General features: G+C 38.2%; 1 long non-coding RNA gene across 1 annotated transcript; it reads left to right on the top strand.

The window, feature by feature from the left end:
- Positions 1 to 3,543: 3,543 nt before the first annotated feature.
- LOC119864955 lies at positions 3,544 to 12,672 on the top strand. Its single transcript, XR_005375352.1, has 3 exons — positions 3,544 to 4,593; positions 9,873 to 9,957; positions 12,465 to 12,672. It is a non-coding gene; the product is annotated as an uncharacterized LOC119864955 (long non-coding RNA).
- Positions 12,673 to 23,362: the final 10,690 nt, after the last annotated feature.

The raw sequence follows: 23,362 nt of genomic DNA, 5'->3' as shown, positions 1-23,362 counted from the left end.
CGGCCTGCGGGGGGCGGGGGAGGGGGGCGGGGGAGGGGCGGAGGGGCGGGGGAGGGGGCGGGCGCCGAGCCAGCCGGGCGGGGTGTGCGGCGCGCGCGGGGGTCTGCGCCGCGGCCCCGGCGGCCCCCGCCCGGCGCTCCGAGCGCGCTCCCCGCCCGCCCCGCCCCGCCCCGCCTCCCGCCTCCCGCCCCGCCCCGCCCCCGCCCCGCCCCGCCCGCGAGTCCGCCCTCGGCGCGCGCCCCTTTGTCTGCGGGCGAGCGGGTCGCGGAGGCTGAGCGGCTCGAGGTCCCGGCCGGGAGCGGGGGCGCGGCTCGCAGGGGCCGAGCGGGACGTGGCTGCCGCAGGACCCCCCCCCCCCCCCCCCCCCGCGCCGCGCCCGCGTCCGCTCGCGCACACCTGGCTCTCGGGCACCGGTCGTTTGCCCCCAAAACGTTCAACTCAACAGAGGCTCCGTAAGGAAATCGGAGCCGGAAATAGCCTTTTGTGTAGGAGCGTCCGCTTCTCCCGCGCCTCCTCGGCCCCTCATCCCTCCCCCAGCGGACGCCTCCCCGCACCCCTACCTACCGCTTCCCTCTACCTGCCTCCCCGCGGCCCCTGCCCTCACCCAACGTGTTCCAGCAGAGCGATTGGAGAAAACTTGCATTAAAAAGAGCCCAACGGCTTGATGGTTAAGGCTGACGTAATTCTCAGGGGGCTTTATAGGGAAGCTCAGATTCCCTCTGTTTAGAAATGTGCGTCTTATTACCTAGCATCAGAGTCTGTTTAGTAATGGGAATCCTCTCAAACTTGCACCAGAGGCCTGGTGGACGGTGAGAAGAGCCTGGGATTGACACAGGCTACCTATCCTACACCAGAAATTATCAGTATTAGGAAAGGGGGGGGGGGGGATCATTCATAAAGAAGAATGTCTGATGCAAAAAGTAAGTGTGCAGCAAAAGTTTATGAAGTCAGGAATTCTCCAAACTCTAACAACTAACAAGTGGCAGAAAAGGGTAGCCTAATCTCGTGGCTTTCAAGCTTTTTTTTTTTTAAAAAAAAAGAACAATTCCATTTTACAACACGTGTCCATAACATGTAATTGAAACTAAAATGTCATAAAATCTTCTCTTACTACAGCAAGGTACTTACTGCAATTAATTTCATGAAATGATTAATGACAGTAACCCTCAGTTCAAAACTTAAATTAATCCACATCAGGTGTAGGGTACATTTCATGCAGTCCACTTTCTAGCAGTCTGTCATTTCTCTGAGATAAAGGACTTTCCTGTTTCATGCATGATCAAACCCTGAAAACTGCTTTAAATCTTTCCGGGGTTAAAAAGGATACTACTTATAAATAACACCCTGTTTTTCATATTGCCCGTAAGATACCTAGAGGACACAAAAAAAGACCACACAGAGAACCCAAGGAGGGTCACTGCTAGGAAAGGTCAAATTCTGGGACACACTGATACTTCTCTCAAATTACACCTTTAAGTAACCATCTGAGAGCTCTGAGTTCAATAGGTGGGAGGTAAAAAGGATCCAGCAAAATGGTTTGGTTTTTGCCACGATTTGACAGGAACGAAGCAATGGATGAAGAGTAAAATAAAAGACACTTTTTTTTCTTGACCTAATTGATCTAGTTCTCTTTTTACCCCCAGTTTTATTAAGAATTTGTTGACACACATCGTATAAGTTCAAGGCACGCAATATGATGGTTTGATTTACACGTATTGTGAAATGATTACCACAACAGGATCAGCTAACATCTATCTTCTTATATAGATAAAGTAGAAAGGGGGAAAAAATATTGGGATGAGAACTCTTAGGATTTATTCTCTTAACTCCTATATATAATAGAGCAGTTTTAGCTATGGTCATCATATTGTACTATATCTCTAGTATTTATCTTATCACTGAAGTTTGTGCCTTTGACCACCTTCCTTCAATACTCCCTCCCCAGTATCCTCTACCTCCGATAACCATAAGTCTGTGCTCTTTTTCTGGGAGTTGTTTTTTGTTTGTTTGTTTTTGTGAGAATTTTTATTTCTCTTATAAGTAATAACAGTATTTGTCTTTCTTTGTCTGACTTATTTCATGTAGCATAATACCTTCAGGTTCCATCCGCATTGTCACAAATGGTAGTATTCCCTCATTTTTTATGGCTGACTAATATTCCATTGTATATAGATATACACCACAACTTCTTGTCCATTCATCCATCAATGCACACTTAGGTTATATCCATGTCTTGGTTAGTGTAAATAATGTTGCTCTGAGCATGGGGGTGCAGATATTTTTTCCAGCTAGTGTTTTAATTTTTTTTAAGATTTTATTTATTTATTTATGAGAGAGAGAGAGAGAGAGGCAGAGACACAGGCAGAGGGAGAAGCAGGCTCCATGCAGGGAGCCCGACGTGGGACTCGATCCCAGGACCCTGGGATCATGACCTGGGCCAAAGGCGGCGCTAAATCGCTGAGCCACCCAGGATCCCCAGTGTTTTAATTTTCATTTTCATTTTCATTTTCTTTGGACATATTTCCAAAAGTGAAATTGATGGATCATACACTTAAAGTCCTATCTCTAATTTTTTTTGAGACTCCTCTATACATTTTCCATAATTGCTATACCCATTTACAATCCCACCAACAGTGCACAAAGTTTCCCTTATCTCCACATCCATGCCTTGTCTTGTCTTTTGTTGATGGCCATTCTAATAGGCATGGGATCGATGTTTCATTGTGATTTTAATTTGCATTTCCCTAATGACCAGTGATGTTGAGCATCTTTTCATATACCTGTTGGTCTCTCATATATCTTCTTTGGAGAAAGATCTATTCAAGTCCTTTGCCCATGTTTTAATTTTTTGGGTTTTTTGTTTTGGTCCTGTTTTTAGTTTTTGCTATTGAGTTGTATGAGTTCTTTATATATTTTTTATATTAACCCTTTATCTGATGTATGGCTTGCAAATATTTGTTCCTACTCTATAAGTTGTCTTTTCACTTTGTTGATGGTCAAAGTTTGTTGTTGTTGTTGTTGTTGTTTTTAAGTTCAGCTACCTCTAGGGGAAAAAAAAGACAAAAATAATGGACCAAGCTCTTAGTATATACCTACTACTTGTCAGCCATTGTCCTTGGTACTTCATATACAAAGTCTCACTTAATGCATTTTATAGCTCTTCTGGTGAAAGTCAGCGCCCCTACTTTAAGGTAGAGAATCTGAAACTGAAAGAGATTAAACTCACCTGAGAGGGAGGGGGAGATGGGTAGATGTTAGTTAAAGGGTACAAACTTTCACTTATATGATGAATGAGTTCTGGAGATGGAATACACAGCACAATGATTATAGTTAGCAATATTGTAATATATACTTGTAACTGTCAAAGAGAATAGATCTTAAACGTTCTCACCACACACACACACACACAAAAAAAAAACAAAAAGCAAAAAGGATAACTACATGAGGTGATGGAGGTATTAGCTAAGCCACAATGGTGGTCATTTCACAATAGCTAAGTATCAAATTAACATATTCACCAAATCAATATAATCAACACTTTAAGCTTACACAGTGTTATTAGTCAATTATATCTCAATAAAGCTGGAAAATATTATGTTAGCTGGAAGAATAAGAACGTTACAATAAACATTTTAAAAATCCAAAAAAGAAGAGAAACTTGCTTGAGATAGCAAAACAGGATTTGCTTTCAGTTCCAACAACCCATAATCAGGTACTTCTGTAAAGTCCTTTTGTAGAATGATAGAATGCTATACAAATGTTGATTGTTACATTGATCTTGTGGGAGTTCTGTAAAAGAGGCCTATCTAACTGTGTATGTTGCCTTATAGGGAAATAATACCGCAAACTATCTATCCTCAGGGGCCAGAGCTATTGCACTGTTATGCAGGAACTCTCATTAATGAGGTTCTTTTCAACATTATTTTCTCTAAGCCAGATTGTTTAATGCAATAGTTACTCTTTTTATCAAGATAGGAAAGACTGTACTTGAAAGGAATGAGGAGAGAGTTCTGTAGATATATCAGTATTCCAAAAATCATAATGAAAAAACAAATCACAGTTTTGCCAAGAAAAGACTTCACAGGAAAAAAAAAATCAAATGACAAATACCTTTGCTCTTGGCTTAAATAATAGTTAAATAGTAGTGACCATGCTATGCTGATTATAACTTGTTTGGCATCTGGCGATGTTTTTGATCTTTATTTGTGACTTAATAAACACTGTCTAAGGTAGACAGTGTCCTTCAGAATATGAAATCCATTGGGAAAAAGTTCATCGAAGTTTACCCCTTTGGCCTACTTTATTACTCTCTCCTTTGTGTGTCAGCTCAGAGGCATGCCTTTGACATGAAATTTTTTCTAGCTCCCCTCTCCTGTGGGCTCATACAGACTCACCCTGTAGTCTATGTACTCTTCATCATGTTCATAATACTCTGTACATAAGATCATTACTGCATTTTCCATATTAATTTGTGTGTGTGTCTAACTCTCCTCATCAACCTCCTCAAGGACAAGGATCCTGTCTTATTAATTTTTATTCCACGACTCAGGACAAAGATTAAAACATACGAGGAATTTACAGAGTGAATAGTAGGTAAGTATATTATCCTTGTTTCTGTACCTGTCTCAAACTCCAGTTTCTCAAGTGTAACTTTGGTAATATAAGAGAAGTTTCTGCTCAGCTTGATAATTAACTACCAGTAAGGACAAATAGGTCAAGAACTCTTTGATCTAGGTGCCACCTACACCACAGATCATAGGATATGCAGTTGAGACAAGAGGGCACCTAAATTAGTTTCCTGGGGCTGCAGTAACAAGTTATCGCAAATTTAGTGGCTTAAAACAATAGAAACTTATTTTCCCGCAGTTCTGGGAGCCAGAAGTCTGAAATCAGACCATTAGTTCAGAATCAAGGTGTTGACAGGGCCGCACTCCCTCCTGAGATTAAGAGAAAAGTTGTTCCTTGCCTCTTCCCCATTCTGGTCATTCCAATTTCTGCCTCCAGGGTCACTTCTCCTCTTCTGTCTGTGTATATGTCAACTCACTCTTTGCCTCTGTCTTCTAAGGACACCTCTGATGGTATTTAGGGGGTGCCCATCCCCATCCAAAATATTCTCCCCATGTCAAGATCCTTAACTTAATCACATCTGTATATCTCCCCCCCGCCCCAAAGGAACATTTACAGATTCCTGGAATTAGAACCTGATATATTTGGGTGGTCATCTTTTGCCCTGCTACCATAACAAAATTAACTTAATTGGTATTAATTTTATTTCCCTGGTTGGCTATGCCAGCCTTAGAGTAGGATTTTTGAGGAAATTCACCTTAAGAAATGAAAGTTGAGACTCCTGCTTAGCAAGAAATCAAGAAGTCAGGAACCATGCACCTTTGTGACTTGATTGGATTTACTATTTGTGTTATCCTGTATCTGATTATCAGAACTGATAATTGTTAAACTCAAGATTAAAAGAGACCATATGGTGTTTTTTTATGAACAAAAGAGGAAAATAAGAAAACTGTCCTAAGGATGGGGTGTTACTGGCAGAGTGGACAGAGAATCCTAGAGATGTGAGTAACTGACATTAAAGAGAAAGCAAACCAAACCTTATTTTCCAAAAAAAAAAAAAAAAAAAAAAAAAGCATCTTTGAGGGCATAAGAACCCCTCCAGCTTCTTCACTATTTCTCAAGGAACTGACCTAGCTGTGTGAGTGCAGAGTAGACATTCCAAAATAACTGAATCAGATGATGGTCTACACTTGTTTTTGTATAGAAATGACAATGAGTCACTGTCTGGAACTTGTCCCCAGACTTGTGAATTTCTCACTGGTTTCCTGAGGGGCTCTTCCTTGCCAAGGGTCTCAGGGACATAGTTTTCATTGAATAAAACTGAATAATAGTAAGTTTTTGTTTAGAATTGCCCTACATACAACACTTTTCCAAACTTCTGGATTTCACAGACCAACAAAATTTCAAACAGAAAAAAAAAAAAAAAAGTGAAACCAACACAGACTAAATTTTCCTGCAAAGAAGGATAACTTCTAAAATGAAAAATGAGCAAAAATACCATACACTTCCATTTTCATTTAAAAAACTTCATTTCTTTCTAAAAGAAATAATAATTGTAAGAAATTTTGAATACCTTTAGCTTCCACAGAAATTTGTTATATTCTCTCTCTCTTTCTCTCTTCCCCTCTCTCTCCTGATTATTTTTCATTATTTGAGTCCCAAATTTCTTCTATGAGATGGGTGGAGACATTCTTATCATCACCCTCATTTTATCCATGAGGGTATGGAGGCACAGGAACAGTAACTAACTTGCCCAAAGTCACTCTTAGGTTTCTGGACTCAATTCCAATGTGTGTGGAGAATGGGAAGGAGGGGAATTCCCCCACCCACCCACCACATCAACAAGCAATTCTCCAGCTGCATGTCCTGCAATTCAACTCAATTCTGACACTTCCTATCCAGAGAGCATCAGATTCCACAGCTTAAGGACTCAGGCCTACAAGATTGCTCCACCCTGTCCCCTATGTCAGATGCCAGTCTCACCCCCAGGTTGTTACCTGTACTTCTGACTAACTGGCTATAAATCAGAGGCTCCCACCACCTTCTTTCCTCAGGTTCAATTAGTTAGCTAAAGCAGCTGACAGAACTCAAAGAACTTACTAGATCACCAGTTTATAATAAAATGAAATAACTCAGGGACAGTCAAATGGAAGCGATGCATAGGGAACAGTGTGGGGAAAGGATGGGCTCCCATGCCCCCTGTAGGCACACCACTTTCCTAGCACCCCCCACATATTCACCAATCCAGAAACTCTGAACTCTGTCCTTTTGGGTTTTTATGCCATCCTCATTACATACACATGATGGATTAACCCAATCACCATGACTGGCCACTGGTGATCCTTTCAACCTGTAGCACCTCTCCCCTCCTCTGGGGGCGGGGGCTGGGGGGCTAAGAGGAGATCAGACTGAAAAGTGCCAACCTTCCAACCACGTGGTTGGTTCCTCAGACAAGCAGCCCTCATCCTTAGGTATTTCCAAAAGTCTCCTCATCAATATAACAAAGGACACTTTTATCTCACCCCTCCCTCTCTTAGGAGAGGGTTTTAGAAGCTCTGTGCCAGAAATGAGAACAAAGACAAAACATATATTTCTTGTCATAAATCACAATAGCACAATCACCAAGGCATAAAGCAGTAGATTCCCAGAAGCCAATACACCTGCTCCTTCCTCAACACCATGTTGGCATTTCTCAACTAGGGCTTCCATGAGTTTTGAGTTAATTCTTCAGACTCCAAATGGAGCTATGGCTGGCAACCTCCCCACCCCACCCCCATCATCTGAGGTATAGAGGGATTTACCAGTGGGCTTTTATACTCCCAAGATGGTACACTTTCTCAAAAGACTGTATAGTCTATTGGTTATGATACTATTTGTCCTTTTTATCCAGGACAAATTTATGGGATTTCCTAAATACAGCCATTAACGAAATAATTCCTGGATGTTTGTGTTATTTTATTGTTCTTAAAGTTTTAAATAGAAGTGTCCCAGGGGGCCAAAAGATATCCTTAACACCTGCTTCCATGTTTCTGGTTACATCCTCAAACAGCTTTGAAATAAGAGGAAATAAGATTGGATTTCTTTCCTTGTCTCATGTCACTTTCTGAACATATCATAAAAATCTTAAGTCATAACTATTAGAATCTATGTTAAATGATATGCATGTCAGAGTCATAAAAACATCAGAATAGGGGAACGCCTGAGTAGCTCAGTGGTTGAACATCTGCCTTCGGCTCAGGGCATGATCCCGGGGTCCCGGAATCGAGTCCTGCATCAGGCTCCTCATAGGGAGCCTGCTTCTCCCTCTACCTATGTCTCTGCCTCTCTCTCTGTGTCTCTCATGAATAAATAAATAAAACCTTAAAAAAAAAAACAACAACAACATCAGAATAGGGAAAGGCTTTGGAGAGCATCATCACTTCCACTTATAAAGAAGAAGCTAAAACCCTTCCTCAGCCATGTGAGTTCACGAACATGCTTCAGTATCACTGAGCCTTTGTACAACCTGAAATCCTATATTTATATATTAATTCATGAGCTTACTTGATTCATTTCCATGTCTGTTCTAAAATGTGAACTCCCCAAAGGTAAGTTCATGTCTGTTTTTGTTCATTCTTATCTCCCAGAGCCAAGTACAGGGCTTAGAATGTGAATAAGTGCTCAGTAATTATTTTGAGTTAAAGAAGTGAATGCCAGATGATTTCCCAACTTCTACAATAATATTTACACACTGATTTTTCCACTGACATGGTCTTCTATACTTCTTTAGTTCTCTTCCCCAAATAGATTTTGTTTTCTCCCATCTTTATCCATGTGTGCTCGCTATTCTTACTTCTGGGCACATAGTGGTACTAGTGGTACTATGGTACTCACTTAGTCTCCAAACTCATAACAAGTGTTCTTTCATCTTACGGCCCAAATGGATTCTTCCCAGCTGGATCAGAAACCTCTTCTATGTGAGTCTGTGTCTACCGTCTATGTCTATTTTCTCTGAGCAGTTTGCAAACTGCCTTTGTTGGTGCATTTCCTAGATTGTTCCTTCAACTAGACCGTGAGCACATTGAAGACAGAAAAGTTTTCTTCATTATTTAAAGCCTGGAACATAGTAATTGCTCAAAAAATATTGAATGAATGAATTGAATGAGAACCTAGCATGCAATGACAGTTGAGCTTATTTTCAAAATGAAAAATCAGAACTCATCAATCCTATTCTAATTTTCCAAAGTGTAGCAAAGGCTAAAGTTAGAATTCATGGAAAATAAGTTCAGGAACATAAAAGAAAGGAAATAGACTTTTCCTTGTCTACCTCCTCCTCAACAGTTTTTCATGGTATTTAACCTTCAGGCAAACTTTTTGTCCTACTCTCCCAAAATTTGAGACTGAAAATTTCCAAGTATTGTTTTTATTTTCATTCTCACATACCGACTGACCTATACTGACATAGCAACTTAAATGTCTGTATGTACTTATGCAATTATGTGTAGCCTAGGTGATCTTGAAAAAATATTGTATGGGATCAAATGTTTTGACAAAAACAGAACGATCTTACAACTTTGAATTCCCGCTTCATATTGTACAATCGAAACTTTTGGTGAAGAGGAAAGTTTTGCATTCTTTCTTCCTCTTTTCTTTTTTTTTTTTTTTTTTTTTAATTTTTTTATTTATTTATGATAGTCACAGAGAGAGAAAGAGAGAGAGGCAGAGACATAGGCAGAGGGAGAAGCAGGCTCCATGCACCGGGAGCCTGATGTGGGATTCGATCCCGGGTCTCCAGGATCGCGCCCTGGGCCAAAGGCAGGCGCCAAACCGCTGCGCCACCCAGGGATCCCATCTTTCTTCCTCTTTTCATTTTCTTCAAGTCCATCAAGTCTTTATTTGGAGACTTTAGAATCTGATTCTTACCACTGGTGGCAGCACCATGCCTCCCCCAGTCTTTCAAATTCTTAGTTCAAATTTACATATGGTAAGACATTATACTGTGATGTAATTATTTGCTACCCAATTGTCCATATCAGTGGGGTTTCATTGAAGTGGCAGAGTTTGGGAATCTTCCACTATCACCCTCTTCTTCATTTTAGTAATCAATCACCCTAAGTTTCTGAATCATAAGCTGAATTCACCCTAAGCTGAATTCACCCTAAGCTGAATCATAGCTGCCCAGCTAGCTATTACATACGCTCACCTCTCTTGCAGTCAGGAGTAGGCACTATGTTTCTACAAATGCCATGTGAGCAGAAGGGATGTGTACATCCCTATTACAAAGGAAGTTGCTTGCACTCCACTTTCTTTTCTATCCTTTCACACAGGCTGGAAATATGCTTCGAACATGAAGGTAAAGACAATAAATGGTAATCAAGAAATAAGGTATTAAGAATCTGGATAACCCCATGGGTGAGTTATAGCTACTCTCCCTCATTGAACTCACTTCTTGATTGTTGTAAGAGAAAGAAATAAAGGGACACCTGGGTGGCTCAGTGGTTAAGCATCTGCCTTTGACTCAGAGTGTGATCCCGGGGTCCAGGATCGAGTCCCACGTCGGGCTCCCTGTGAGGAGCCTGCTTCTCCCTATGCATATGTCTGCTTCTCTCTCTCTCTGTCTCTTATGAATAAATAAAATAAAATCTTTAAAGAGAGAAAGAAATAAAAATTATGTTTGATTTCAGGTTCTATATTTTAGCTTATACCTGCTTAGCTTGTACTCTATTATTTTAGAAACTGGCCCCTGGAAATGGAATACCATCATTGTAAAAATTAAAATATATGACATTCGTTTAGCAAATTGTATAGCAGGTAGAGAAAACCATGCTCAGGTTAAAGAGAGGTGCCCCTAGTTATGCTGTTTGGAAATACATGCTAAGTTAGAAACAGACCACATTGCTACCAACTTTATAGCTTTGGGGAATCAAGTAAAAAAAAAAAAAAACAATTTCATATTTTTGGTGTATGTTGGCTGCTACTTGGAATTTTTAGCAAAGTGCTGCAAGAGACATGAGATAAAGTTAGACAAAAATGACTCATTTGCATAAAGAGATAGAAGGGAATGTAGCTCTACTAATGTAGAGCCTGTCTGTAAATGCAATTGAATGGATTAAAATGCCATTAATTGAGGGCCTAGAGGACTGGAAAAGTCAGGTGCTTCTATTCCCCAAAGAACATGACATAACACTCAGAGTCAGCCCAGGGGCAAAGATCAATTTAAGATTACAGGCTTCCCAGCCAACTTCCTAAGACTTCAGTTTCAGATGACATTAAGGTAGCTGATATTAAGTTAAGGAGAAGAGAGATGAACAGTGTAGAAAAGAGAATAAATTAAAGATGAATGAATATAGGCTTTATGGAAATGTATCCAAAAGAGATCTTCGAATGTGGCTATTCCACATGGAACTGACTTATTATAAGCAAATAGACAAGAATCCTAAGATTTTGAGGGAATTTGTTACCAAATAAATCACAAGTCTGGTGTACCAGAGCCTCTGATTGTTAAATGTCTAACGCAATATTCAGTCCCCGGAAGCTGCATGGAGTAGAACACACAATTCTTGAGGACAGGGAAAAACCTGAACATGGGTAACAAAAGCCACAGGGAATAATGAACGAGGGAGATACTTCAGGTCAAGGTGAACCAAGAAATTTACCCCACCAGTAGGAAGCTTTCACAATTCATGCCCGGAAGAATTTAATATTCACCATGGTCTGAAAACCACTGTGAGCTTTCCATTCTTTACATTTCTGAAGGGGTGTTTTATCTTTCTTTCTTTTTTGAATTAAAAAATAATTTTCTGGTGAAATATAAAATTAACCCTTTTAAGTATGCAGTTGAGTGGCATTAATTACATTCACATTATTGTACAAGCATCCCCATCCATCCACCTCCAGAACTTTTTCACCTTCCCAAACCTAAATTCTGAACCAATTAAACAATTACTCCCCATCCCCCTTCTACCATCCTGCTTTCTTACTTTCTTTATGAATTTGACTATTCTAGATATTTCATGTAAGTAGAATCATACAATATTAGTTCTTTTTGTGTGACTGGCTTATTTCATTCAATATAATGTCTTCAATGTTCATCCATGTTGTATAATGTCAGAATTTTGTTTCTTTTTTTAAAAGATTTATTTATTGAGAGAGAGGGAGAGAGAGCAGGACTAGGGGGTGAGGATCAGAGGAAGAGGGTGAAGCGGACTCCCTGCTGAGCAGTAAGGTCAATGTGGGGCCCAATCCCAGGACAACAGGATCAGGACCTGAGACACTTACCTGACTGAGCCACCCGGGTGCCCCCAGAATTTTGTATCTTTTTTATGGCTGAATAATATTCCATTGTATATATTCTTAACTGGAAATTCCCAGAGGCAATGCGTCCTTCTCAGGATACCACAACTGGTGTAATGCCCTTTTCCTACTCTACCATTGTGTATTGGAATAGGGAAAGACTTACAACTCGTGTTTAGTTGATGGGTTACCAGATCAGAAGAGCTACTTTCAGACCTAATAAAGAGAACTATTCTTTGCTGGTCCTGGATTTTCAGCTGCATTGAATAGGATTACTGGATTGGATTTTAGACAGCTCCCTTATGAAAAGTTTGAGTATATTTATGAGGAAAGAAGAGGATGTGTAGATACCTAGGTGGCTAGAAGGGAAAACTGTGCCAGAGACTGCTAAGTGTCCTATATTCGTTCTGCCCTAACCTACTGATAATAGAACCCTTAGACCTTATCCAAGCATAGAACCTCCCAGCAAGAAATTGCATTTCCTAACCTACCTTTAAGGTAAGAGAGAGATGACTAAGTTCTGGACAACTAGATGTTAATAGAAGTAATGTGTTAAACCTTCTAGTCATGTCCATTGCATAGGAAATTACTTACATTTCACTTCCTCTCCCTTTCCCCTTTTATAGAAATGGAACAAAGATGCGCCAAAGGAACTGTTTTTCACCATGAGGACCACACTCTAGGAGATGGTTGAGCAACACAATAGGAGAAATTGTGTCCCTGAATGATCCCTTGGAGCAAAATCCCTGCTAGCCAAGATTGAACAAATTCCTGCATTAGAGAGAGAAAAACTTATCATTTTGATGAATTTACTGATTCTTTGGAGTTTTTAATCTTACAGTAGCTTAGTCTATACCCTATGTATTATAATTAGATTATAAAAATATAGATTGATCATGAAGGAATATTTCTGATATTTAGAAACAGAAGTATAACATTCTAAATATTTTCACTATATCTTAAATTATTGATAAGTAAGGGACTGTATCTTAATCTTCATATTCCTAGCATTTATCCTATTGTCTGACATGGTCATCAATGCGTATTTCTTTCACTAATTAATCAAATAATTCACATGACCCTAGCAAAGTAAGAATGGCTGTGTGATTCAAATAGCCTTTTAAATGAACATTAATCTGTCTCTTTTATCTATTAATTGCAATTGTTTCCCTAATGTCTAGCCTTGTGCCTTCTCACCAAGGATTGAATTGAATTACTACTCATCATATCTGTCCTATCTGAATGAAAAATGCCCTTGATCCCCATTTATTTGTCCTAGAAAATTCTAATCATTTATTTTAACAGCAAATTTAGAACAACAGAAGATGAAATATTTATTAAGTGTGGAGATGTACTTGTTAGCAGAAGATTTAAGACTTCCTTTTCGTATTTTGATAGTCCCACAGCCAAATATTCAGTGGCAAGTTCCATACTATGGTATTCCAAAATATTATGAGGTCACACAGAAATAAGTCCTCAGATAACCTCTTCTACACAAACAAGTTAAATAAGAAAAGCATCCAGTTCTATTTGTGATAATTATCTGAGTAGCAGTACTCATTAATATGGTCTCTAAAAGAATAAATAAAAAATGTATGTGGTGAACACAGGAATAATATAACTGGCCCACACACTTTTCAACACAATGGAAGGAAAAACTGCTAGTCATTTTCCTGTTGAGTATCAAATTTCATTTCCTCCTTCAATCTCATTAGTACTGCGTATGGTATTGTTTTCCTCTTAAGTGAAAAGTCAGACTGTGAAATTGAAAATACTATGCTAGGGAGGAATTCTTATATACTGGACAGAGCAATGAATTTGGAGTTAGAAGTCCTGAGGGCCACTGAATCTTGGCTCTAACATTAAATATTTTTCTTTTACTTTGGACAAGTAATCTAACCTTTCTAAGCTTCAAATTCTCAATTTATGAGATTAGTAGGATGGATTAGATGATTACTAAGGTATTTTCTGGTTGTAGAGTTTTATGATTCTGTAAATTTCCCAATCCATCCCATAACACTAAAACTCATCTAACATATGGTTGTTGAGTACTGCACTTTGTGTTAGGCACCATATTATATCCAAGTTGAAGATAAATGACCGAGATAGGCATAATCTTTGTCCCTCTGGAGTTTACAGTCAAGTGGAAAGACAGCATAATAACACTAAACAATTAATTGTATTTATGAGAAGTGCCACCAGAAAGGTAGACGATACAAGATATAAAACAAACAAAGCTCTGCTAGTCTAGGGTGCTTGGGCATCTTCTTTGATTAAGAAATGTTTAAGCTAAGACTTGAAGCAGAGGAGAAGTCCAGATAGGGGAAAAGGGATGAGATATCTTCCTGTGGTGGAAGAGAGTTTCTGGCCCAATAAAGTTGCTGAAACCAAGCTAATGTTGCTGGAGAACACAGAGTGAGGGAGACAGTCGTACAAAATCAGACAGGAAAGGTAGGCAAGGCCAGTTCTTTTGGAATCTTAAACACAAACATTTTGGATTTTGTATGAAGATATATGGGAAGAGATAGGAGGGTTTTTAGTGAGGATGCAACATGATTTTGCCTTTAAAACATTACTCTCCCCAGAGAAATACCATAGGTAGCAATTATAGATATGAGGAAACCAGATCAGAGGCTATTGTAGCAGATACATGAAAGATGACAGTGATTTTAATAGGGTTCTTATAGTTAAGATGGAAATAAGTGGTTTTGATATATTAGAAGCTAGGATCTACCAAAATTGTGGTTAATTTGGACCTTAGTGTTGAAGAAGTCTGAAATTTCAAAGGTCATTCTATACGCTCAGGTTTCAACTGCTAGTAGATATGGATAACACATACATACCAAGCTGTATTACATCCGTCTTTGGAGAAGGGGGCAAAGATTTCAACTTGAAATAATGAGTTGAGTTGCCCATGAAAACACCCAAGGAAAATATTGAGTAGACCTGTGTTTCCAAAGGTCTAAATTTTCATAGAGATATTTGGGATATACAATGTATATTATTTTATATATATTATTAGGACAGGAACTGTTAACATGTATATGGTATTTTAAATGATGAGGGTGGATTGAGTTGAGAAGGAAGAGCAGAAAAGGAGAGAAGAGAGAGAAAAGAAATGGGAAAAGGTCCAGAACAAAGCACTGAGGACATTCAACATCTAACACTCACATCAAAGAGGAAGAAAAGCCAAGAAAACTGATAAGAGATCAGAGAAGCAGCTGAGGTTGTTGGGGATGCAGGTCAACAGAACACTTAGCATGGGGGCACTTGACAGGATGAGCACTGGGTGTTATGCTATATGTTGGCAAATTGAACTCCAATAAAAAAATATACAAAAAAAAATAAATGAAGATAAGATGGTACTTTTAGCAATAGACTATGATTGACTACATAGAAAGCTGCTGAGAAGTCAAATAAAGTGAGGACTTAAAGTAGCTACTAATATAATTGACACAGGAGTCAATGGAGACCTTAGTAGAAGTGGTTTTGATTGACCAAAGGTGAGTGGCCTGAGAAATTAATAGGACATGAGAAATGGAGATTGGTACTTTTCCAGCTGTTTGGCTATGAATGGAAGAAAAAAATAGACCTTAGCTGAAAAAGGTGAGAAAAATCCAGCAGTGTTTTTTTTTGTTTTTTTTTTGTTTGTTTGTTTGTTTTTTTAATGATGAGAGAATGTGTTTGTTGATGTAGGGACGCCTGGGTGTCTTAGCGGTTGAACGTCTGCCTTCAGCTCAGGGCATGATCCTGGGAGTCCCGGGATCAAGTCCCACATCAGGCTTCCTGCATGGAGCCTGCTTCTCTCTCTGCCTATGTCTCTGCCTTTTTCTGTGTCTCTCGTGAATAAATAAATAAAATCTTAAAAAAAAAATGTCGATGTAAAAGATCCAATAAAGAAGTAGATAATAATAATAATAATAATAATAATAATAAGAAGAAGAAGAAGAAGAAGAAGAGGAGGAGGAGCAGGAGGAGGAGGAGAAGAAGAAAATAAAAATAATAATAATGGGACTAGTTGATAGGAAATGTTCTTAAAAAGGTAGAAGAGAATGAGATCTGTAACACAGGCAGATTTAGTTGGAGGGAGGACATATCCTTTAACAGAAAGGAAGGAGAAAAAAATAATAGTAAAGCCACAGGAAGATTTATAAATTTGGAGCAAGAAGTTGAAGTGGTCCCCCTATGATGGCTTCCATTTTTTTCTGCAAATTAGAAGTTTTATCTTTTGAAACTGCTAGATGTGTGGCAAAAGATCAGAAGTTTGAAGAGACTGGAGAAGGTTTAAAGTAGCAGTTTTAGAAAGTAGGAAAGATAGCCAGGAGAAACACAGGAATACTGCCAGGCCCTGCTGAGACAGTTAAAACAAGCAGTCATGAATCATAGAACAACTCTGCTTCGTTGTGCCATCGTGTTTAAGTTAATTCCACGAACATGGAGCCAGAACCCCAGAGAGAAGCTTGTATGTAGTCAACTGTGGATACTTGGCTGGACAAAAGGACAAGAACATGGACAGTTTCAAAATTCTGCAGCAGCAGACTACCAAACGTGTGCTAGATGTACAAGAAGTGAGGAAGAGGAGGCTGATGGGTAAAGAGATGGGACAATTAACTGGATGCCATAGAATTCTGAATGGCAGAAGAGGTTTAATGTAAATCATTTGAAAGCGGATCTCTAAAAAAAAGGAGGTTGTGGTCAGAAGATTATAAAATTCGAGCTTTTTTAAGTGGAGCAATCCTGAGTAGTATAAATACCCAGTATGTGGCCAAAGTAAGGGTCAGTGGCAACGAAGGAGAGTAGAATGTCTCTGGATGTGAGAAGAGTCTTCTGTCTCTACCCTTGCCTCAGTCTCTCCTGTCTTTAAATAAAAGTTTAACAGAATTTGAAGAGCTTATTTTGAAGTGATGCCAAATCATCCCTGAAGGACCATTTGTCTAGGGTCAGCACTGCCTGAGCTGGAGGGAACAGGAAACCATCTGCTAGGAGGACTGACAGTTGTTCAGGGAATACTTTCTGAGGAGGTGACACCTGAGCTGAGTCTTACATGATACATACTAGTTAGCAGGATAAAAGAGAGGTGTAAGGAAAGGTTCCAGATTAAAAACAAAAACAAAAACAAAAACAAGCATTTGAGAGTACTTTTTTTATTTTATTTTTTAAAAGATTTTATTTATGTATTTGAGAGAGAGAGCATAAGCAGAGGGGAGAGGCAGAGGCAGAGGGAGAGAGAGAGCCCCACGTGGGACTCGGTTCAGGACCCTAGGATCATGACCTCAGCTGAAGGCAGACACTTAACCTACAGAGCCACCCAGGCACCTAATGTGAGAGAGATTTAAATCAATTTATTCATAAATTGTTTCATCAAGGAAAGCTCTGCACTATCCACCTTGAAGACACAAAGATGTTTCAGAAAAGTTCTCAAATGAGGAATATTGAATGTAAAGCCTCACTGCTTTATCTGGGCTGATACTTATAAGATTCCAAGTTTAAGAATAAGAACTAGAGATTCTTGAATACTTCTATTCACTTAGTACCTATAATAATAATTTGATGAATAGTAGATATTCATTACATGATTGAACAAATGAATGAATAAATTCAATGGCTAGCCTAAGTCCCAGTATAAATTATATTTCAGAGTATTTGTGAATAAAATATTACATTTTGAACTAATGAGGAAATACATATATTTATTCCTTTAAACAATGGTCATACAGTCTTTGAGCACCTCTAATTTCAGAGAATTTGTTGCATTTTAAAGATAATTGGTTTTTGGACAGTTCCAGGTGCTAGAAAGATCTTCCTGATACCGTGTCAAAATTTCCTGACTCTAATTACCACCTTAATTCTCCTGTCTCACTTCTGAACACTGAAACAGTAGAGATTATGATTAATTCCTCTTTGACAAGGCACAGTTCAAATATGTCAAGGTAACATACCACTTATCACCTTTCCTTCTACCCTCACCTAGCTTCCACACCAAGCTTCTTTTCTCCAGGCTAAGTTCAGGAATTTCTTCTTTCTTTACCCATCTCCCTTTATTAGCTGTTATTCATTTGATAGGTCTCAGATTAACTACTACTTAATCTCAGAAAAGCCTAACACAGGAAGATTAGGTCTCCTCATTATAAACTCCTGTATCACCTTAATTTTTTTTCTTCTTGGTATTCTTTGAATTAGACATCATTATTGTTTGTCTTACCTGCTAAACACAAAGTACATTAAGAGAATTGGGCCCACAAGGGGGAAAGAAACAAAATCACTATAGAGAGATTAAATTTGAAGGAGACAGATAATTGTTAAATGAGTAAACAATATAAAATTAGAAATAGCATAAATCTTAAAAAAAAAAAAAAGAAAAAAGCACTGGATAGAGAATAATCTGGGAATAACAGAAAAGCCAGGGTTAGAAAAGCTGTTCTGAGAAGCTGATATTTAAGGTGAAACTTAGAGGAGTAGAATTTAGTTAGGTGCAAATCCGGGGTTCAAGGTATTACAGAGAGAATATCAGAGTGGGAGAAGTCTCTGAGTCTTCGCATGCTAATACAAGTAGAGTAGACCTAGTGAGGAGATAACTGCGGATGGTTGGGGGAGCAGACTTACTGAACAGACAAGCATGCTGTATTATTTGATGGAACTGTAATGTTAGGGAAACAGAGACATCTTCAAACTTTACTGGTGCAACAAAACATGATTGATTTCATGTCTACAAAATAGGGATACTATTTATAATCCACATAAAAATATTAAAATACAATAATTGGATTTTTGCTTCCAGCCAAAATGGTAAAACAGGGAGTAGAGTTAGTCTTCCTTTTAAATCAACTGAAAGAGGGGGATCCCTGGGTGGCACAATGGTTTAGCGCCTGCCTTCGGCCCAGGGCATGATCCTGGAGTCCCGGGATCGAGTCCCGCATCCGGCTCCCTGCATGGAGCCTACTTGTGTCTCTGCCCCTCTCTCTCTCTCTCTCTCTCTCTCTCTCTGTCTCTCATGAATAAATAAATAAAATCTTTTTAAAAAATCAACTAAAAGAAACAGACAAAAGGTATGAAACAATAGCTTTCAAGACTTTGGACAGGAGGTGATGGCATAATGAACTCTAGAAATGGGAAACAAAATACGGTGAGTCCTACAATTGTTGCAGGTACTCTCTTCTGAGAGTTTCTAGCTTGAGGTGTGGGGAAGGGGGACACAACTGGAGCCCCATGGCCTTCCTGAATTGGTAGGATGGAGCCAAGAGTCTGGGAGACCAAGGGGTTTCACACAGAAGAAAAAAATACACAAGAAGAGAATCACAGAGATCTTCAGAGGTTTTCCTTGAGTATTCATCAATCTATGCAGGTGAAGAAACTACCTAAAAATGGAGAAAGAACTAACCAAAAGTTAAGAGGAAGTAACACAAAGTGGGCAAACAGGGCTGGAAATAATGCCTCTTCCCACCATTCAGCCTGGAAAATATGCAATTCATAGGCTATTAAGAAGTGTACCAGGGGATCTTAAATCACAAGTTGTGGAAAAAAGCTAACCAAGATGTTGTCTTGGTCCACAAAACAAAACTTAAAATCAATTTGTAAAGGAATCACTATTTTATGTAACTTAACTATAACCCAGAAGAAATCATGAAGAATATTTACAGGAATACAGACCTATCCAACATCAAATAAGGTAAAATACAATGTCTGTTATCTAAAGTAGAATACTCGGGATTGTTAGCTGATATCTTGTAAATACATCTTTCAGAAGTGAAGATGAAATAAATATTTTCTCATATACACAAAAGCTGGAAGGATTTATCACTAGCAGACACACATACTACAATAAATGATAAAGGAGTCCTTCAGGCAAAAGAAAAATGATACCATATGGAAATATAAATCTATACAAAAAAATAACAACCATTGCAAATAAGGACTAAGATGGGTAAGTATATAAGATTTTTTTCATATTATTTAAATCTTAAAGATGAATAGATAACTACAACAAAAATATCAAAAATGCAAGTGGAATTTATAACATATGTAAAAGTGAAATGTATGACAACAGTAGCTGAAAGTTGGAGATGAGGAGAAAAAGAACTATCCATTGTAGGATTCTTATACAATATGTTGGTGGTATAAAATCTCTTGAACCTAGACTGTGAAAAGTGGGAGATGTGTATTGTAAACCCTAAGTAACTGCTGAAATAACAAAACAAGTAGTTGTTAGCTAACAGATTAACAAAGGGGATAAAATTAAATTATTAAAAGTGACCAGTGTATCCAAAATAATGTACAAAAGGGGTAAAAATTGGACAAAGAACAGATAGGACAGATACAAAACAAAATTAATCACATTAAATTAAGATGATCTAACTATACTAATTAATAATCTGAAATTGACTCTATAAGACAATCCTACCCCAAAAAGCAAGAACCAACTATGCAAACCACTTAAAAACACAAATGCTTTATTTATTTATTTATTTATTTAGTTAGTTCTTAAGATTTTATTTATTTATTTTTAGAGAAAGAGACCATGAGTGTGAGGAGGAGGAAGAAGAGAAGGGAAGGGGAAAGGAGGGGAAAGAATCTCAAGCTGACTCTGCTCTAAGCATGAAGCCCATCGTGGGCTTTGACACGGGGCTCAACCTCATGACCCTGAGATCATGACCTTGATATCATGAGCCAAAACCAAGAGTCAAACATTCAACTACTGAACCACCCAGGTGCCCTAAAACACATATGCTTTATATACAAGACATAAGTAAGCTGAAAGTAAGATTCTTTTTTGAAAAACATATACAAAGATATATTATCCTAACATCTAAAAATAGAAAGCTGATGTGGCTCTTTCAAATCAGACAAAATAGATTTCATAGCAAAGTATATTGCCAGGGTTATTTTGAAGTACATCAAATATTTGTATTTGTACAAATATGTACACACATATTTATTTTGAAGCACATCATTTAGTTTCTAATATTTGGTGATTTTTCTCAGGAGTTTTCTCTCTTTAATTTCCAATTTATTTCATTTGTGGTTAGAGAAAAAAATGATTCAATATATGATTCAATCCTTTTAAATTTATCGTTAATCGTTTTCTGGCTATAAATATGATACATTTTATTAAATTGAAAAGAATGAATATTCTGTTGTTTGGTGCAATCTTCAGTGAATGTCAGTCAGCTCAAGTTTACTGATAGTGTTGGTTAAATATTCCACATCTTCAGATTTCAATTTTGTCTACATGTTCTGTTATCAAGAAAAAGGTATGGAAATCTCCAACTCTAAGTGTGGATTTATCTTTCTGTTCTTGTAGTTGTGTTAGTTATTTTTCATGTATTTTATTTATTTTATTTTATATTTTTCATTTTCTTGGGTGGGTGGGAAGGGGACAGAGGGAGGAGAGAATCTTAAGCAGACTCTGTGCTAAGCATGCAGCCCAATGTGGGACTCAGTCTCACAACCCTGAGATCATGACCTGAGCCAAAAATCAAGAGTCAGACTCTTAACTGACTGAGCCACCCAGGTGCCCCTTTTCATGTATTTTAAAGCTCCATTATGGAATAAAATATATAGAATTTGTATGTCCTCTTGGTAAAGTAACCTCTTTATCATTATTGAATGACTTCCTTTATCCATGTAATACAAAGTTTGTTAACTTTTCAAAATAAATATAAATACATTGACCATCATAAAAAGCCAGAACAGAGGAAAAAAATGTGACCAGATTGGAAAGGAAGAAATAAAATAATCTTAATTCATGGAGGATATGTTCATCTGAGTTGAAAGGCCAACGACATCTATGAGAAAAAACTTCTATAATTAATAAGGAAATCAGGCAAAGTTGAAAGAGGAAAGATCAAGGAAAAACAAATCAATTGTACTGTTATGTGTTAGCAACAGACAATCAAATATTGAAATTAGAATCTACAATAATATCAATAAAAAATAAAATACTTAATGATAAATCTGTCCAAATGTGCTCATTGGAAACTATAAAACATAAAGGAGGAAAAGTTTAAACCTGATTAAAGAAATCAAATAGCTAAATAAATGGAGAGATATTGCAAGTTCACAGATAGGAAGACTCAACATTGTTAAAAATCCATTTTTTCTCAACTTGATATATGGATTCAATGCAATCCCAATCAAAACCCCAGCAAGGGGCAGCCCCAGTGACTCAGCGGTTTAGCGCCACCTTCAGCCCAGGGCCTGATCCTGGAGACCTGGGATCGAGTCCCACGTCGGGCTCCCTGCATGGAGCCTGCTTCTCCCTCTGCCTCTGCCTCTCTCTCATGAACAAATAAATAAAATCTTAAAAAAAAAAAAAACAAAACAAAAACAAACAGCAAGTTATTTTGTGAATAGTACAAACTTCTTCTAAAATCTATATGGAGAGGCAGAAGATCCAGAATAGCTGACACAGTATTGAAGGGCAAGAACAAAGTTGGAGAACTAATACTATCTAACTTCAAGACTTACAATAAAGCTAAAGTAATCAGAACAGTGTCCTATTGGTGAAAGAATAGACATCTACATCAGTGAAACAAAATGGAGAACCCAGAAATGGACCCATGTACTATATAGTCAATTGATTTTTGATGAAGGAGCAAAGGCAATACAATCAAGCAAAGATAGTCTTTTCAACAAATAGTGTTGGAACAACTGTATTCCATATGCAAAAGAATGAATCTACACACAGACCTTACACCCTTCACAAAAATTAATTCAAAATGGATCACAAGGCTTAAAAATAAAACACAAATTATAAAAATCTTAGAAGAAAACCTAGATGACCTAGGGTATTATAAATACAACACCAAAGACATAATCAGTGAAAGAAATAACTGACAGCTGGAATTCATTAAAATTAAAAACTGCTGACCTGCAAAAGACAGTAACAAGAGAATGAGAAGACAGATCTCTCACAGGGAGAAAACATTTGTAAAAGATGCATCCAATAAAGGATTATTATCTAAAATACACAAAGAACTCCCAAACCTCAACAATAAGAAAACAAACAACTTAAAACATGAGTCAAAAACCTTTAACTGGCACCTCATCAAAAAAGATATGTAGGTGATAAATAAGCATACGAACAAATGCTCCATACTTTATGTCATCAAGAAAAAGGAAAATAATTTCTTTAAAGATTGTATTTATTGGAAAGAGAAAGAGAGCATGAGTGGAGGGAGGGTTAGAGAGAAAGGGGGAGAAGCAGGCTCCCCACTGAGCAGGGAGCCCAACACAGGGCTCGATCCCAGGACCCTGAGATCATGACCTGAGCCAAAGGTAGGTCAACTGACTGGTGGCTTAACTGACTGAGCCACCCAGGCACCCCAATAAAAGGTAAATTAAAATGAGATATCATACATACCTCTTAGAATGGCCAAATGCAGAACACTGACAACACCAAATGTTGGTGAGGATGCAGAGCCACAAAAATTCATTCATTGTTGGTGAGAATACAAAATGGTATAGCCACTTTGGAAGACAATTAAGTGATTTCTTATAAAACAGAAGATACTCTTACCATACAATC

This window comes from Canis lupus, chromosome 21, assembly GCF_011100685.1.
Source record: "Canis lupus familiaris isolate Mischka breed German Shepherd chromosome 21, alternate assembly UU_Cfam_GSD_1.0, whole genome shotgun sequence".
Taxonomy (NCBI): Eukaryota; Metazoa; Chordata; class Mammalia; order Carnivora; family Canidae; genus Canis; species Canis lupus.
The sequence above is the reverse complement of the archived record's forward strand: the minus strand, read 5'-3'. Positions and strand labels throughout refer to the sequence as shown.